Source organism: Camelus bactrianus, chromosome 13, assembly GCF_048773025.1.
Source record: "Camelus bactrianus isolate YW-2024 breed Bactrian camel chromosome 13, ASM4877302v1, whole genome shotgun sequence".
NCBI classification, from domain to species: domain Eukaryota; kingdom Metazoa; phylum Chordata; class Mammalia; order Artiodactyla; family Camelidae; genus Camelus; species Camelus bactrianus.
This window is the reverse complement of record NC_133551.1, coordinates 38,818,519-38,836,820: the sequence shown is the minus strand read 5'-3', so window position 1 is coordinate 38,836,820 and position 18,302 is coordinate 38,818,519. Positions and strand designations below refer to the sequence as shown.

Below are 18,302 nucleotides of genomic sequence, written 5' to 3'. Positions count from 1 at the left end.
GTGTAAAGGGGATGCTATTGAGTACTTAAGTATTCTAGCCACGTCACATGTTTTAACTCAGTAAATCTTTTCAACAGTCTCATGAAATAGACACCAATATTATTCTCATTTTACAGGTATGGCATTTAAGGCATAGATTAAGCAAATAGTTCAATGTTGCACAGTTTAGCAAGTGAATTACTTAGGATTCAAACCGAGAAACCCCAGGGCTAGAGCATGGCCTCTCACCCCTCTTGTCCTCAGAGCAGACTTCACAGGGGAGGAGGTGGAATTAGAATTAGAAAACTAGGGGATTTGGTAATTGACAGTAAATCCCTCGGGAAGGCCATTCAAGGCAAAGGAAATAGCATTCGGCAAAGGTCCAGAGGGAAATCACGGAAGATATTCTCAGAGAGCAACTTCAGGAAGGTGATCTGGAACTTGAGTTACAGGTGGATTGCAGGCGCTCATGCTTGGAACAACAAAATGAACAGAAAACAGGCTGAAATAAATTATTCCAGATTCTTTAGGACCAACAAAGGATGTGGGGTTTGTTTTTGTTTTTGTTTTGTTTTGTGTTCAGACGGAGCTCTCTCCTGGGTTATTTGCAAAAGTGAGCAAACTGTAAGGAATGAGGAGGGCACATCCTTGTAAATTTGATGCTATTTTTTGCCATAAGCCTAACCAGCACAGCAGCATTGGACAGGAAGCAGGACTGAGCTTGGTGACAGCCCTGTCTTACACACAAGGGTCAGTGTTCAGTGTGGGGAAGGGGGCCGTGACAGGGAGCAAGGATGGTCCAAGATGTGAGCAACATCTCAAGCCCAGAAAGGAATGGGGTAGGAAGCCAGAGAGGTTCACAGGAGAGGTTTCCCAGGAGAGCAGGGCCAGGCTCCAGCACCGGGCAGCCTGGGGAAATGTCTCTCCAGTTTCCTGTTTCCTAGCAATTTTTGTTGGCACAGCCCACCTGTCCCACCTCTGCTCTCTCCTCCAGCGCCTAAAGACACAGCAGCATCTCTGACTGTTTCTGCTACATGACGACTGGCTGAAAAAACGTGAAAATTCACTCTACCTCAGGACAGGAAGATGAATGAGTTACAGGGAAATTATTTTAAAATCTCCTCAGAATAAAAACTATAATGTCAGGAACACAAAAGAAAAAAAAAATATATATATATATATACATGTACACACACACACACACACACACACACACACACACACACACATTTATAGGGAGGGAAACATATAAGACCCCGCGATGTGTGTGTTTTCATTTGGCGAGGTTTCTTTACATAAAAATATTGTTTGGGAAATATTCTGAGTGAGAATTTCTCCTTTGGCACCGAGCTGGCTGCCCTGGGCTGCCTTCTCTGAACACCAGGGCACTTCAGATCAAGTACAGGAGGTTAAGCGTGGTTACCTGCATTGGACCTCACCGCCAGCCTGGACCTGGCATGTGGTTTGAATTCCTCCCCACCTTGCTTGGTGGTTTCATCCATCTTCTTTGACAGGCAGCCCTACTGGGCCTCAGCCAAGTCACTTCACTTTCTGCTTGCCTCAGTTTCCTCATTATGACGTGGGGCTAAGACTGCCGGCTGAACAGCCCTCACCAGAGTGAAGAGACCCATCTTTGTGTGAGGTGCGGGGGGCAGGGGAGTGCAAGGATGGATCACTTCTAGGTGCATGGGCAGGACGGGGACATTTTCACATGGCTGCTTCTCATAAATGGGGCAGCTGGCACTTTCCCAGTGCTGTTCGGTGAAGGGAAGGTGAGAATTAAAGGAAATTGACAACCAATGGATATTTTAAATATATATCTATATTTTTGATTACCCTTACCAGGGAGAAATACTCCAAACAAAAATAAGAGGTCCATTCAATGGTACCAGTGTGATAGTCACATATGAAGAATTTAGTTTTTTATGCATTCATTTATTTAAGTTTTATAAATATTTAGGAAATGCCCACTGCTCTCTCTGGCAATAACTAAGTACTTAAATATAATAGGGATAAAATGACAAATGGAAACATCTCTGCCCTAACAAATCTTCTATTCCAGGGGATGAGACCGACATGCAGCAAATGCATACACGCATGCATGCATACAAGGTCTGGTCGATACTATAAAGAAAGAGAACAGAATTCTCTGAAGAGGACCCCCAGAGGTTCAGTACAGCCTACTCTGTAAAAGCAACATTTAAGCTAAGATCTGAAGATTGAGCAAGAGCTGGCTTGGTGAAGAGAGTGACAGAAAGAGCATTCCAGGCAGAGGGAAGAGCATGGGGTAGAAAAGCACTTGGCAGAGAAGAGGCCAAACCGTTCAGAGAGCAGCAAGCAAGGGTACAAGATGGGGCTGGAGAGGCGGGGGGAGCCAGGTCACACGGGGTCCCTATGCGACAGGAAGGTCTGTGGGCTTAGTTTAACTGTGATGGGAATTTACTGGACAGCTCTGAGCAGCGGAACAACACAGCCTGCGAAAGTGGAAGCAATGAGACCTGTTAGGAGGCTGTTGCCATAGTCTGAAGAGAGGCGAGGCTGATGAGAACTGAAGTGACGGCAGTGCAGGGCAGACGAGTTTGGAGAGGAGTTTGTTGAGGGGTAAAATGTGAATGACTGGGTGACTTATTGATGTGGAGGGAAAAGGTAGAGAAGGTGGCAAGAAGAGCTCCTGGAGTTCCAGGCTGAGCAACCGGCGGGGTGGAAGAGCTATTCATGCAATGGGGAAAACTCTGGGGAGGCTGCTTTGAGGCGCTTATAGTCCAACATGCAGAAAGGACTCGATATGCAACGGAGCTGCTTAAGGGCCACGCTCAAGGAATACACAAAGTCTTATGGAAGCAGAAAGGAAGGAGCCTATGAATCTGGCTGGAATCAGAGGAAAAGGAATCTCAGAAGGGGTGTCATTGGAGTTGGCTCCTGAAAGATGAGGTGTGTTTAACAGATTGAAGAGGGAAGAAAGAACTTCTGGGAGGAGGAATAGAATTTTTAAAATAAATGTAATAATGCCACTCCTGCAAAACATTTGAGAGGATTAAATAGGACAATTTACATGGAAATACCTAACACCCTGTTTTGGAATTTGTTGATGGTGTTTACACCATTGTCACCAACGCATTCAACAGCCAGTACTGTACCTGTTCATCTATCTCATTCTTTATGAGTTGAAAGGAGAGTAAAACCCTGATTGGCTTCCCTGCATCTCCCTAATACACCTGAGATATGAATATGAAATGATCAACATTTGTGGACTTGCAGGGCTGTTACTGAAGGTTGCAGAAAAAGGAATTACAGTTGACCCTTGAACAATATGGATTTGACTTGTGCAGACCCCCTTATACAGATGTTTTTTCAATGGTGAATGCTGCGGTACTACAGGGCAAGATCTACAGTTGGTTGAATCAGTGGATACGGACCCACAGATATGGAGGAACCCCAAATATGGAGGAACTGCAGGTACAGAGGGCCGCCTGCAAGTTATATGTGGATTGTCAACTGCACACAGGGTCAGTGCCCCAAGTTGTTTAAGTCAACTGTAATTTATAAGACTAGCTGTTTTTATGCTTTGCCTTTGTAATTATATTCCTTTCCGATTTAATGTACGTTACGTTTCATTTAAAAAATTCCCACCATCTCCATTTGTCTACAGACCCCCTCAACAGCTAGCACAGGACCTAGCATAAGGAGGCGCTCAACATAAGTTAATTGAACAATATAAATCAGCAGAGCATTCATGGGGTGCCTCCTATTTTCCAGAAACTATATGAGGTCTGGGGGCACAGAGATAGTTAAAGCAAAGGTCCTGCCCTCAAGAAAGTCAAAGATGTAAATCTAAAGGAATAAAAACATATGCATACATACTTATCCCAGTATGATGTATGTGTCCAAATAAATAAATATAGTGTCTCTCCCACCCCCCAAAATTCAGAAGTTAACAGAATACAGCCAAACCAAAATATTTTTTCAATCCATAAGCATTTGCAGGCTTGAGATCGCCAAAGCAGAAACTGGAGGGTACAAAAGCAGACTAAAATGCAGTCAGTGGAATTCCTTGAAGTTACCCATAAATATTCGCCAAGCCTTTCCCCAGTCCTACACCTAGTCATAAATCCCCCTGCTTCTTTTCAAGAACTTTTACATTTGATCAACGATGCAGGGTGATGTTTAAACCAGGCCCTTTGGAATATTCGATTTTCATACATAGTTTTAAGATTTTAATTTCCACTCTGTAAGCTGGCTCGGATTTTCCCTGTCCTGAAATAAATCAGGATTTCTAAGACATGAAAGCAGGCTCCAAGCACTGAAGGGCTTTCTGAACATTCAGCCTGGTTGAGTTGCTCAGTCAAGCCATACATACAAACAACTTACCTCTCACCTCATCTCAGTCCTCGGGGGATAGCCCAAAAAACTGGCGGCGAGTGTGGTGAGAGAAAAATATCCAGCATTCAAGATCAATCTGTCAAAAAGAGGCAAGAGTCATCTGTCAAAGGAGAGAGGGGCAAACTCAGAGATGTTATGAAACATTTACCCTACCGATCTGAAACTAATTGGCCCCTCTACTTCATCTCTTTCTCCCCTCCATGTCAAGCCAGGGGTCGCAGAGCTGTAACGGGATAGCTAGTTCCTAGCAGTAGAATGGACGATGTACACAGGACATCGCTAATGCATCACAGAGTCAGAGCATGTTAGAGCTGAAAGGGTCTTTGGAGTTCATTTAGGCTGGGTTGGAAAGGTAGCAATAGGGGAGCAAAGAAGAGTCCTGGACTTGGTTAGAATGGAACAGGGTTCTAGCCTCCACCCTTGCTGTTTTCACGCTATGAGTTCTTAGGGAAGTCATTTCAGTATGTCCAAAAATTATATTCCTCATCTGTCAAAAGCAAAAAAACAGTCTTACTCACAGGGATTCGATGAGAGTGTGGTAATACAAAAGAGTGCACTGGAACTACTATTGAACATAGAAATATGTGAGGAATTATTATCATTATTGCCAAGAACCCAATAAACGCTTCCTGAATCCAATCAGTAGTAGAATAGACTTAACTAAACCTTGACCTAAATGACCTGATAGAACCAACAGTCTCCATTCATTCTGTAAGGGATGGGGTCGCCCCACGGCACGGAGGACGCACAGCGCTAGTGGATGAGTCTCTAGCGTGCCAGGAACTCATCTCCCCCCATTTCGGGGATATGCTAATCAAAGGTCAGCTATCTTTGTTCCAGTACTCTTTATTCTAGCTGTACTTCTGAAAGGCATTATAAAAATTAACTAAATACCATGTAAACTACTAAAATGTAAGTTTTATCAAGATATTTGTTGTTGATGTGAAAATATACATGAATGCTATCTAACAACTACTTAAAGACAATTTGATAAAAGACACTATTGTCAAAGTAGCAGCAAGCGAGACCATTGCAAAGGCTAGAAGAAAACTGTAAAAATCTGGGACACCTACACATTCAAGTTTCTTCAAAAAGTCCTTTATATTTTGCTTCACTTTAAAGAAAATGAAAATATTAGAGCTTATGAGCACTCAAGAGAATCAACTGTGCCCTGTAATTAGTGGATCTGTGGCCAAAGCAAAGGCCTTGGCCCCCACTTTGAAAGATTGTTATATGAGTTTTGCATTAATATTATTTCCCTCCTGACAAAATCTAAAAACTAACCAACTACCTGTCCTGACATGGAGGGGATTGTTTGTTATCACTGATACCTGAGGATCGGCTGATCTGTAGGAGCCCTGAACATAAATCGTGTCTAATGTGAGTTCCTTGCCCTTGAGGAAACCACAGTTTAGCTGGACACCAGTACAATGTGAAACGCTTATAGTGAATTATGGGCATTCGATTTAGCTTAAAATGATCCTCCAAGGATGATGGCACCAAAGAGAAGAAAATGCAATTATTCGAAGTGGTTGGAGCAGTACTGTTTGTACTTGCCACTACCAAAAATAATCTGGCTTTGCCTGTGATTTCATCAACTCTTTCAGGGATAATGAGGGTTTCCTTATTATCAATTCAACTTCAGTGCTTAGAACACAGTAGGTTCCCAATCAGTAGGAGCAACTGGCATGAAAGGCATGGAAATAGAGGAACATGCACAGGACGTGGAAGGTGGGATTAAACAAGGAGGGGACACCCAGGAGGCAGGGAGAGACTGAGCGAAGGCCAAGAGGGAGAACGAGTCCTGGACCCATTTGTTCTTGTAAACACTTCTTGAGCTCCTTCTTAGACATTACGACCTCTCTCCTTACAGGCCAAAACTGACAGCAGATTTCTCTAGCCCAGACAATGGGGATTTTAAAATCTGAAGTAGTTGCCATCATTTACATATCAGTAGATTTCAGATACACATTAGCAGTTTCTCCTAAAATATCAGAAGGTCCAGCAACACCAGCATTCCCGTGTGGAAGCAATGGGCAGACACATTCCTGTCTAGCGACTCTTTCCTAGAGATAAGACACGACCACTCCCATATGTCATGCTCACTGTGGCGCCCGGGCTGGCATCACTAGTGCCCCCTTAGCAATGCAGGTGTTGACCCCTTACGGACTGTGTGTCTTGCACTGTGGTGACGCTGGGTCCCTGCTCTGGAAGGGCTGTAGAGTGATAGGAAGTGGTCCAGGTGGCAGGTGATGTGAACCTCAACAAAGCGTTAATGGGAAAGGAAACAGAAGCAGAACCATCCCAGACACCCTTCAGAGACAGAGGTCATGGGAATGAGCGAAACATCATGTCTAGGGAAACGAGAGGCGGAGTTTAAAGTAATTTCAGGGATTATAGCCCAAAACACCAAGAGAAACGTGACTGAAATGAGATAATTAGGGGAGAAATCAGAAGAAGGAGGAGAGAAGGAGAAAAGAAAGAGGGAAGGAGGCAGGAAGGAAGAGAGGGAAGGAGAAAATATTTAAGAGGCCACTGCATCATGCGTTTTCACATTGGCTGTTTTTAGGGGAAATATTATGATAAATCTCGCACACACTGAGTTTTAGAGCTAGTGCAACTTCAGGAATGGTTTCTGATGGGCCACTTCTAAGAAAATAAAACTCATCTCTTTAACCATCTCTAATGATGAAAGTCATAATGATAACAACATCTAATCTGCTCTGAACACATGCGCCATGCCAGTTCCTATGCCAAACACTTCTGAGGCAGGAGCTGTCTTTTGCAACTTTCCCAACAGCTGTAAGAGGTAGCAATGATAATAAAAACAATAAATAATAATTGCTAACAGTGAGCTCAGAGTCACTGTGCCAGACGTGGTTCTAAAAGCTTTACATGCGTCAGCTTATTTGATTTTTACAACATCCTCGTGAGACAGGTATTTTGTTATTGTCTGAATTTTACAGATGAGAAAGCTAAGATCAAGAAGAATTAGGTAACCTTCCCAAGACGACACAACTGGAGAGTAATGACGTTGGACTTCTCACCCAAGTCTGTCGGAATGGTGGTTTAAGCGCTGAGCCATTACAGGCTACTGACACTCTGTGCCAGGAAATATTTTTGGCACTAATGAGACTCAAATAATAAAAGAAGACAGGCTGCCCCTACCCGCAAGGAACTCACTGTCTAAAGGGAGAGAGAGAGGTGAGCAAACCCCGCAGGCTAAGCCTCAAGGGCCATTTTAGAGATGCCTGTGTCACAGGTGCTCTGAGAGCACAGGGGTCAGGGAACCTGCCAGGTGGGGAGGAGGGCAGGCAAGTCAGTCTTCACAAAATCACAGCACAAGGAAATTGATTCTGGAAAGATGGAGACAAATTTGCCAGGCAGGGAAGAGAGGGGGAAAAAAATGGAAAAAGACATGGAAGTATGGGAGTTTAAATCTTCTTCAGGGAGCATCAAGACGTCCTGGGTGGCTGGGAATTTGTAGATGCGGAAAAGGGCAGAAGAAAATGGAATGTAAGAGCAGCCAGAGCTAGACGGAAAGCCTGAAGGGCCATGCTCAGCAACCAAGGGATGGAGAGAACAAACATTTCTCGTGAGCGCTGTCACGCACAACACATGCGTCTTTGTAGGTAATGCGGAGAAACTGAAAGAGTAGCACGCTCAGACCTGTGTCTGGAAAATGTCCCTCTCAGGTAACCAGGTGGACACTGGATTGCAAAGGGGCTAGACAATTGATTAGAGAGGATGCATTTTTTATGCCTTTTTTCCTTTTTTAAAAAACAATTTTTGTTTGTTTTCTGGAGGGGGAAGCTAATTAGGTATATTTATTTATTTGATGGTTTTTTAATGGAGGTACTGGGGATGGAACCCACCACCTCGTGTAAGCTAAGCACGCGCTCTACCACTGAACTGTACCCTCCCTCCCCCCGAGAGGATGTATTTAGGAGACAGTGGTGCTGGCTGGGGTGAAGAAGGTTGAGGACCTGAATCCCGAGGGCAGAGAAAAAAAGAGTAAATTAAAGAGTAATTTCAGAATTCTTTTGCAAGGCTAATGCATCCTCTGGCTTTATATTAATCATTTAAGAGATAATATAGTGGGATCAGTTCCACCAATTCAGTACATTTTGGCTATGCTAAATCATTTGTACTCAACCGCAAGGAAAGTTGCTATTTTTGTCTCTTTATATTTATACCCATGATCTACCTCTTTCCATGAAGGATTTGAGGAGCCTGGAAAATCACTAAATGAAATGCAGCATCTGACAAGTGCATTCTGACCAAAAGAACTGATCGAGCAGCATAAATCAGCCTCTCCTGGCAAATGAGACAAGTTCACGCTGAAGTTATCAAGAAACATCCTCTACGTCAGCTCGAGACTCCAAGTCACCGTCCCTTTCCTTGTCTGCAGAAACAAATGGTGAGAAAGTGTCCAGTTTGCTTTACTGCTAAATTGAGCATTTCTCCGGGAAAAAAAAAAGAGGAAATATCGAAACCGGCAATGATTTTCAAACAGAACTTGCACACCCTTTCCTGGAGACACTTAAAATTATATAAGGAGACGTGTAAATAAATCAAAACTTTAAACAAGGCAACACCTTAATCTTAAAACAGATGAACTCTTAGGAATGTGAAGTCCTAAAATATACATATATCACTTCTGTCCATAATTTTTTGCCCCCTTAATCCTTTTATAACAACCTGCAGAAGAGTCTGAGAAAATTATCATCTACATTTTACTGAAGAAAAAACCTGAAGGTCGGAGCTTGAAAGCGACTTCCTGAAAGTTGCACAACTTTCGGTGTTAGTGACAGAATTAGATTGAAACATCAATTTTACTAAGACTCATTTTAAGGAAAATGGAGTATGATAAAAAAATAATAAGAGCTAACATTTAGAGTTATCAGATACTATGTGTCAGCACTAAGCTATGTACATTATATGTGTTATCACATTGAAGTCTCAAAGCACGTCATGGTAGAGGCAGTATCACTGTTCCCATATTACAGATGAGGAAACTGAGACTGGAGATGCAGGTTATATCAAGGTCATACAGATAATTATTGGTGGACCAAACCCAGACATTCTGTGTCAAATCTAGCTGTTAACCAAACAAACATCTTTTAAAATCTTGCCTCTGCTACTAACTGTCCAGCCCTGGCCAAATTATTGCTTTGTTGTAGCCCTGAGAAACAAAATTGTGTGTCTGTGTGTGTATGTGTGTGTGTGGCCCGGTTCAGCATCATAGTCTCTGTAAGCCACCAATAAACATTAAGGCCCCCTCTTTCAACCATAATACGTTGTCACTAGGCATTTTTATGACAGAAATAATCATGTTAGTTAATCTAACATAAAACGGGAGCATTTGTATTGACAGTGGGGGGAAAAAAGGACTGTGTCTTAAACTCATCTTAGAGTCGTGTTTCACTGCTAATCTCAAAGATTTCTCCCAGGGTTCTTAGGGTAGAATTAAAATTTCCTTCTGAGAAGGAAGCAAAAACTACACTTATTTATAAAATTCATTGTCTTGCCAACAAAAGCCCATTTGTTACGGAATTCCCAAATGACTTAAGCATATTAAATCTGAGTTACTTAGCAATACTATAGTTTAAATAAGTAAAATCTTGTTAATCAAAGACGGTCCCAGAAAATTCTCCTCCAGATGCCGCGGGCTTTAGAACCTCAAATTGGAGGCACTTGAATCTGAAACTCAGAGCTCAAATCTCATGGTTTCCAACCCTGTCAGGTAAAAGTCTCCCTTCTTAAACATAAAAGAATTTGTGGATCTACTTCCTGCCATAGTAAGAAAAGTAGTGATATTAGTTTATGTTAATTTTTTAAACGGCAATTATAAAAGTAGCTGTGTATTCATTTGTGGATAATTTGCATTTTACTAATCCTAAGAGTATAATACACTTCTGCAAAAAAAAAAAAAAAAAACAAAAAAAAACAATACTTTGAGGTGCTATAAATTTTTTTAGCACACAAATTCTTCTGCTCATGGGTCTCTTTCAAAAAAATCTATAGCCTCTCACAATGATCCACAGGGTAGAAACCTGTGTTCTAAAGTAAGAGGATTAGAAGGGACGTTTAACGTCACATAAACCATCTCAGTACCCAATACATGCATCCCAGCTACGACATTTTGAAGGCCAGGCACATTTTATCTGAACACTCAAAAGCCCGAGGAATAGGGGCTGGAGTAGGGGAGGTGTGGTCAAAGAGCCAGGGGTGTGCTAACTACCCCTCAGGCTGATCTATCCTGCTGTGGACATCCTGGGAAACTCTTTAGAAGGAGCTTAAATCTGCTTAAATGTCTCACGTCCCCTGGATCAGTCAGGGTCTCCTCAGGAAAATCAAAACCACAGTAGTGATTTCAAAGAGTGGGTGAGGCGGTAGAGGGTGGGAGAAATACAAGTGCCTGATTCCAAAAGCATTTGGAGGTAAAGGAAGCCCACAGGGGCGGTAAATAACAACAGAGATCAGTGATTGTTGGAAGATGCTACCACCCGTGGAGCTGGAGACACAAGAGCGAGGAGGCTGTAAGAGCAGAGCCTAGGATCACACTCACCACTCCCCCACCTACTCCCGCTGAGTCCCAAAGCCTCTGTTGTCACCAGATCTGCCTCCTCCGCTCCATCTCCTGATGGCAGCTACAGCACAAGGTCACGCATTCCCGCCAGGCAACACCAGAAGCAGATACAGAAGAGCAATGACCTCCCCCCTACCTATCTCCTTTCTCCATTTCTACCCCTACTTTACCATCTAATACCTTCCACTGGTTAAACAGACAGGAAGCCAGCCATCAAGAGAGCTTGGAAAGTGTAGCTTGCAGAAGGCTAGCCCGCTTGGTACAGACCTCAGCACGGCAAGCTGGGAAGGCAGCTGACGGCCAAAGGCAAAAGGTCAGCTTAATCCGATCCTTTAGCTACCCAGATCCACTCTCACGCTTTGAGTCATATTTAACTCCCATCAGTAGTGGAATCATCATGCTGCCTAACATGATGAACCTCTGTCTGATACAAAGATCCTCTCATCTGTTTCAAAAACTAGGAGAGCTAAAGCCTCATCGACTACCATATCCATGAGTCCATCCCACCTGGAAGTTTGATAACCTTAAAACTAAACAGAAAGGCAACTACAACCAAAATTCCCCACATAAAATACTAGCAGCAAGGGAAAGAGGGGGGAAAAGGAAAGCATTGTACACATACATATCAAATGCAAGAAGAAACACAGGTGTAGCCTCTTCGATCTTTGTTTCTACAATGGATCACTGATTCCATATTTGATGTTTATTTCCATTCCTTTGCTCTTGACAAGCACTCTGATGGAGAGACCCAAAGCTTACCGATGGTTATTCCCCATCACTGACAACCCTCCTAAATGAGAGGAAATGGTGAACACTGTCCTAAATTTGGATCAGTGTGACTTTGGTATTTAATGAATGTATGACTTAATGAACCATGTATCCATGGTCCCTCCGTATCCATGTTTCCTCTGCATCCCTGTTTCTGCATCCATGGATTCAATCAACTGTGGATCATGTAGCACTATAGTATTTACTATCGGAAAAAAAGGTTACCACTGTGCCGTGGACCTGCACAGTTCAGACTCGTGCTGTTCAAAGGTCTGCTGTATTTTCAATTCTCCTCCTCTCTTACTTTGTGATACTCATGTATTACCTCTGCATATATTATAAACTTCACAACACACTATTTTTCTCTACTGATTTTATCTTATTTTTTGGTATATATTTTTTATTGAAGTATAGTCAGTTTACAATGTTGTGTCAATTTCTGGTGTACAGCACAATGCTTCAGTCATACACGAACGTACACATACTCGTTTTCATATTCTTTTTCACTGTAAGTTACTACAAGATATTGAATATAGTTCCCCTGTGCACAATACATTATTTTTAACATTTTTTTATTGATTTATAATCACTTTACAATGTTGTGTCAAGTTCCAGCGTAGAGCACAATTTTTCAGTTATATATGAACATATATATATTCATTGTCACATTTTTTTCTCTGTGAGCTACCGTAAGATCTTGTCATTATTTTTTTTTTATGTTAAAGAATCAATGTTCTCCTAAAGATGAACTTTTTAAGTGAGAAAAAACGATTTTATACTTACCCACCTATTTACCGTTTCCAACACTGCACTTTCATCTTGTTGGTCCCAGTTCCCATCGGGTGTTGTCTGCCCGCAGACTGAAGAACTTCCTCTAACATTTTTCATCATGCAGGCCTGCAAGTTACATATGCTGCCATCTTTTGCTTGTTTGAAAATGTCTTTATTTTGCCTTTCAACTTTGCACATTGTTTACTCTCCCTATTAGAGCCCACAACATTTTAATCACAGTTATTTTGAAATTCCCAATCTGAGCATTTGAAAATCTCTCCCATATCTGAGTCTGGTCCGGCATTGGCTTGCTTTCTTCAGACTGTGTTTTTTGACTTTTAATGTCTCCTCTAATTTTTTGTTGATGGCCACACATGATGGATTAAGTAAGAGGGAAGGAAAAAAATTGGCCTTTAGTGTGAATCTTTGATGTCTGTCTGGCTAGGAGCTAGGCCACGTTTACCATTTGCTGTAGCTGTGAATGGCAAAGACTCGACTTTCCCCTGATGTCTGTTTTTGTCTCCCTTGTTCTGGATTTCCTCAGAGACTCCTTAAATAAGGTCTGGGGCTTGAGATTCTTTCAGCTGTAACCCTCTATTGTTACACTGCAGCCCAAGTGACATGGTGGTAAGCAGCACAGGCTCCAGCAGTGGGCCTCTGCTCCTGGGCTGCTTTGCCCAATAAGCCAGATTCTTTGTGTGCAGCTGTCTCTCCAATTTTCAAGGTGGCTGCTTACCCCGTGATCTCAATTTTCTCATCAATCTAAGATGAGACGCATCAACTTGTCCACACTAAACATGTGCAGGTCTCTGTATATCCACCATACCCCAATAAAGTGGTTATAAATTTCTAAATTAAAATAATACACCTGGGGAAAAAATCTAAGATAAGTTGCTCATTTTCAAGTTAGCTCTTTTCTTACAAAATAGGAGTAACAGCTTTCAAGGTCTTTATAAGTCAAACCAGAAACTGGAAATCTCATTGCTTTTCATTTATGAAGGGTACTTTTTTCTGGATAGAGAAATTTGGCTTGACAACTTTTGTTCTGTTAGTACGTTAAAGAAGTTTTTCCATTGTCTTCTGTCTTGCATCGTTCCTGACAAGGATTCAGTAGTCATCCTATTTGTATAGTATGTGTTTTTTTTTTCTGACTGCTTTTTATATTTTCTCTTTATAAACCAGTTTTCAGCAATTTGGCTATCATGTGCCTTGGTGGTTTTTCCTCTCATGTGTAGTTATGCTGTTGGAATTACTGGGGAAATGTTGGCATTTCTTTCTTTTAATAATTTTTCTACCACCACCTACCACCCTGTCTGAGTCCCTGATTACATGAGTAGTAAGTTATTTTATGTCTTCTGAAGGTCATTGAGGCTCTGTTTATTTTATTTCTTAAGCCTTTTTTTCTCTATGTGCTCTCACTTGGATGGTTTCCAGCTTGCTAATAATCTTTTGTTCTGGTTTAAGCTCATTCAGTAGCTGTTTCATTTGTATTTCATTTTTCATCTCCAGAATTTTCATTTATTCTCCTTTTATCATTTATTTCTTGATGCATTTGTTTCTCTTATTCTTTAAATTCTTGAAAACATTTACAATGGCTTTAGAGTCTTTGTCTGCTAATTCCATCATCTCTGTAACTTCTGGCCTTATTTCTATGAAATGACTTTTCTTACAGTTTTGGGTGCTATTTTTTGTTACTTTGCATGCCTAGTAAAATTTTATTGGCTCCTGGACATTATAAGCTTTACATTATTAAATATTTGGCTTTTATTGTCTTCCTTTAAAGAGTGTGAAAGTTTGTGTTGTCAGGCATTTAATTTGCCTGTGAATCAGCTTGACGCTTTCAAGCCTTATTTTTCAACGTTGTTAGGGTAAGTCTAGAATAAGACTATCCTTTACTCTGCTACTATCGTGTGAACCTTCTTGGGTCTCTGCAGAATGGCCAAGATGCTCAACAAGGTCTCTGCACTCTGACATTTAGAGCTCCCAGCCCTTGGAGGGCTCTAGGAATTGTCTGGCTTATACCTCCTTGGTATATATTTTTTGCCAGATACTTGTTCTTTGCTTGACCTCAGAAAGTTCCAGTCTATACATGCCCAGGTTCGTATTTAGTCAGACTCAAAAGGACCTGTATGGGTGGAAAGGGATAAACTAGGAGTTAAAGATTCGTAGATACTAACTACTATACGTAAAATAGATAAACAATAAGTTTCCATTGTATAGCACAGGGAACAATATTCCATATCTTGTATAAAGAAAAAGAATATGAAAATGAATATATATATACGTATGACTGAAACATTATACTGTACACCAGAGATTGACACAACATTGTAAACTGACTATACTGCAATGAAAAAGAATGCGAATTAAAAAATAAAGGACCCCTATGCATTTTACTGGATCTCTTTCTGGGCTTACCTCCCTCCAGTTTGGTACTTAGCCCTGAAATTCAAATCACTTAGCCTTCCCCTCAAAAATCTCTGTTTCCTCAACTCAGTGAAATTGTGAAGCTTTGCTTGGATTCCCCTTCCCTGTTCCACATTTCAGAGAATGCCCCCAGGCTGAGAGCTGAATTGATTATGGGGTTCACCTCGTGTGTTTATTTTCTCTCATGGAGCATAAGGCCATGTTGTCCAGTGTTTGAAAACAGATAAATCGTGTATATTGTTCAGTTTTTCCAGTTGCTTATGACCAGTGAAGTAGTCTATTATACCAATTATAAATACTTTTAGCTTTTCATTCTAGCAAAAAGTGTACAGGGGATTCCACAAGTTCATTTATGCATTAATTTGACAAACAGCTACTAAGAATCTAACAAGTTCCTGGCACTGTTCCCCAAGAAAAAGCAGAATGACAACCTGGGAAAAGTCTAACATTTGGAGTCAAGAGATCTGGGTTTCAATCTAGGTTCTCCATTTGTTCATTTTGTGACAAGTTATTTAACCTCTCTCAGTCTTGCTTCCTTACCGCTAGACAGGATAATATTATGCCTACTTTGCAGGATTATTGGTAGGGCTAAATATATTGTATGTAAAACAACTAGCCTATTCCTGGAACATAGCCTGAACCTGATTGATTGCAATTATTATTTTTATCAAATGTGCTTTGGAAAGATTTGAAGGTATAATAAATCAGCAGACTGGGGTGAAAAAAAAAAAAAGCCTCCACTGGAGGCTGGTAATAACCCTATGCCTGGAAGTAAAGGCCTAAACTGGGAGACATCCAAGGGAAAGAAAGAACAATGAAAACTGAGAACTTAAAGAAATAAACTTTCCTCCTCTGGTTAAGTAAGGGAGAGTCTCAGCGTATGCAACCTGAGAATTTCAGAGTAAGTAATACAAACACACGCAGGCACCGAAAGGCAGACCAACAGCTACTGATAAAGCAACTGGGTTCCTTAAAGACCGAAGACGGAGCACCGGAAACGAGGGGATCGCTGTATCAAGAAACTCACCGCAGTATAGATGAAGACAGATGGGAAGATGCCCCTCAGAGTCAGTCTCCATACCCTGGGTGGAGAGCCACAGGTAAATCTGGGATCTCAAGACATACAGAGGGAAGATTTTTGCCAACTTTCTGGACCAAGCATGAAAATAATAGTGTTTCCAGTTAATCAGACTCAGTACTGATACCCTTTGATTTGAGTATGTGTTCTATTTTTCAGAACCAGTTAGGAGAGCTGCAAGAAAAGATTGAGGGTGAAGGAAGAGGGGTAAATGCTAACTCATAAATAACCCATGTTACTCATTAACTGGGGATTGAAATGAAAGAATGAAGGATGTAGGTGTTAAGCTTTACATCTGACCATTTCCCAACTCACACCAAAATGTACTTACTTCCTGTGCTTTCTGCTCCAACGTTATTTTTCAAAGTAACTTTAACAGAAATGTGTTCAAATAAATTCAATTTGTGTTAAATTCCTTGTGTTTAGATGTATCTCCTCCAATAGAATGTGTTTTGAATTGTGTCAATGATGATTTATTTTTCTTTATATCATATTAGCATCAAATGCTGATATGTGGTCTGTAGTAGGTGCTTAATAAGTATTTTAAGTATAAAAGTTTGAATGAATTAATGAATGGAAAGAAAATCTAAATTTCTGATATAATTAGCAAGAAAAGATTTATGAAAGAGTGACTTTTTCCAATGGAGTGGACCACTGAGCAACCAGAGCGCTGATGCTTATTAAAGTTGGGGACACTTTTGTACAAAGTTTTTAGACACATCATCTATCTCTCCCTTCTCTCACCCAGTTTAGCCATAGAAGATCCAAACAGTCATGGTTACTTTGAGACCAACTCTCAGAGGCACTAACAGCAGGAAATAAGCCAGGACGACCTGTGGGATGAGGACTTGATGAAATTTGGGAAATTTTATATAACGTTCTCAATTTGGTTGGTTTCGACTTTATTAAATTAAAATTCTTTAAAACACAAGGCAATACCAATGAAGAAATTCAGGCATACATAGGCCACGTTAAATGACATTCCGCAAGGGAAGCCTGTTTATGTGACGTCCTCCAGCTTTATTACAACAATCAAATAGGGTTTACTTAGCAGTCACATTCCTGGGATTATTCCTTAAAGTGGATTTCTTTAAGAGTAACCAGAATACATTATTGAGTAGAACTATATATTATTTTCTATGTGGTTAATTTAAGAACAATTACATATGACAGATTACAAACAACAGTAATGATGAGTTGGTTTTAAAAACTGCCTGAGGGGGGGAGGGTATAGCTCAGTGGAAGAGCGCATGCTTAGCCTGCACAAGGTCCTGGGTTCAATCCCCAGCACCTCCATTTTAAAAAAAAAAAAAAAACTGCCTGACATAGAGCCAAAGAGTCCCTTAAATGCATTGTCCAAGTTCTATGGCACTTTGTTACAACAAGGTGTCACTTTTGGTATCAAGACCTTTACCTCTATTCAAGCAGCTGCTCAAAGTTTAAGTACCAGATGGGTATCAATTGTCCTTTAGGAGATTAGGGGCCATCCAGAGACACCCTCTAAAATGTCTATTACTGGTTGCATGTTATCCTGGGAACAGGATCCTTCTATGCATCCTTGGTCCGGCCACGTCATCTCTCTCTGGTCTGTGTGTCCTACTCTCTCTGAAATGAATATTTATTTTTATCTGAAGCCGGTAGCCTTCTTGTGAAGCATATGCTCCAACAGTGCGAGATACGCTTTAAAATCAATTTCATGTGAATAGGAACCTCTTGACCAGATCCTAAGCTTTAACAATTCACATTTTCCCAATTAGGCAAAAATAAACGAGGCCCTTTTCTAGGTTCGATTTATATTGACTAAAATGTACGATACTAAGTGAATAATAGGATGAGTTTTGACAGATGTGTTCACCTGTATAAGTAAGATTCTGTCAGAACATAGAACATTTCCATTGCCCAGGGAGTTCCCACATGCCCTCTTACCAGGCAGTCTTCCACGGCAGAGACAGCCATTCTGAAATTTGTTTTCTATCATAAAGTAGTTTTTTGCCTGATTTCAAACCTCATGTAAATTGAATCATACAAAATGGACTAATTTTTTTACCCACATTTTCCAGCTTAGCATATATTTGCCACACTTAACCATGAAATCCATTGACTGCTGAGAATCCACTTACAGAGTGCTAGGCAAAAGGGTTGCCTCTGATCTAGAGCTGCTTTGGATATTCTCGTGTGAATATTTCTACTGACATTTGCTTTTGTTGCCCTTGGAAATATACCTAAGAATGGACTTACAGGGTCATAGGGTAGGTGTATTTTAACTTTATAAGAGACTGCCAGAACTTTTCCACAGTGGTTTAGTGC

The 18,302-nt window shown here is 41.0% G+C and overlaps 1 long non-coding RNA gene across 1 annotated transcript in view; it reads right to left on the bottom strand.

Moving 5' to 3' along the window:
* LOC105071664 (uncharacterized) overlaps nt 1–18,302 on the bottom strand; it is a 294,007-nt gene that overhangs the window by 137,637 nt on the left and 138,068 nt on the right. The window contains exon 4 of the long non-coding RNA XR_012511253.1: nt 4,348–4,435. This is a non-coding gene — a long non-coding RNA (uncharacterized LOC105071664). The remainder of the gene's footprint in view (nt 1–4,347; nt 4,436–18,302) is intronic.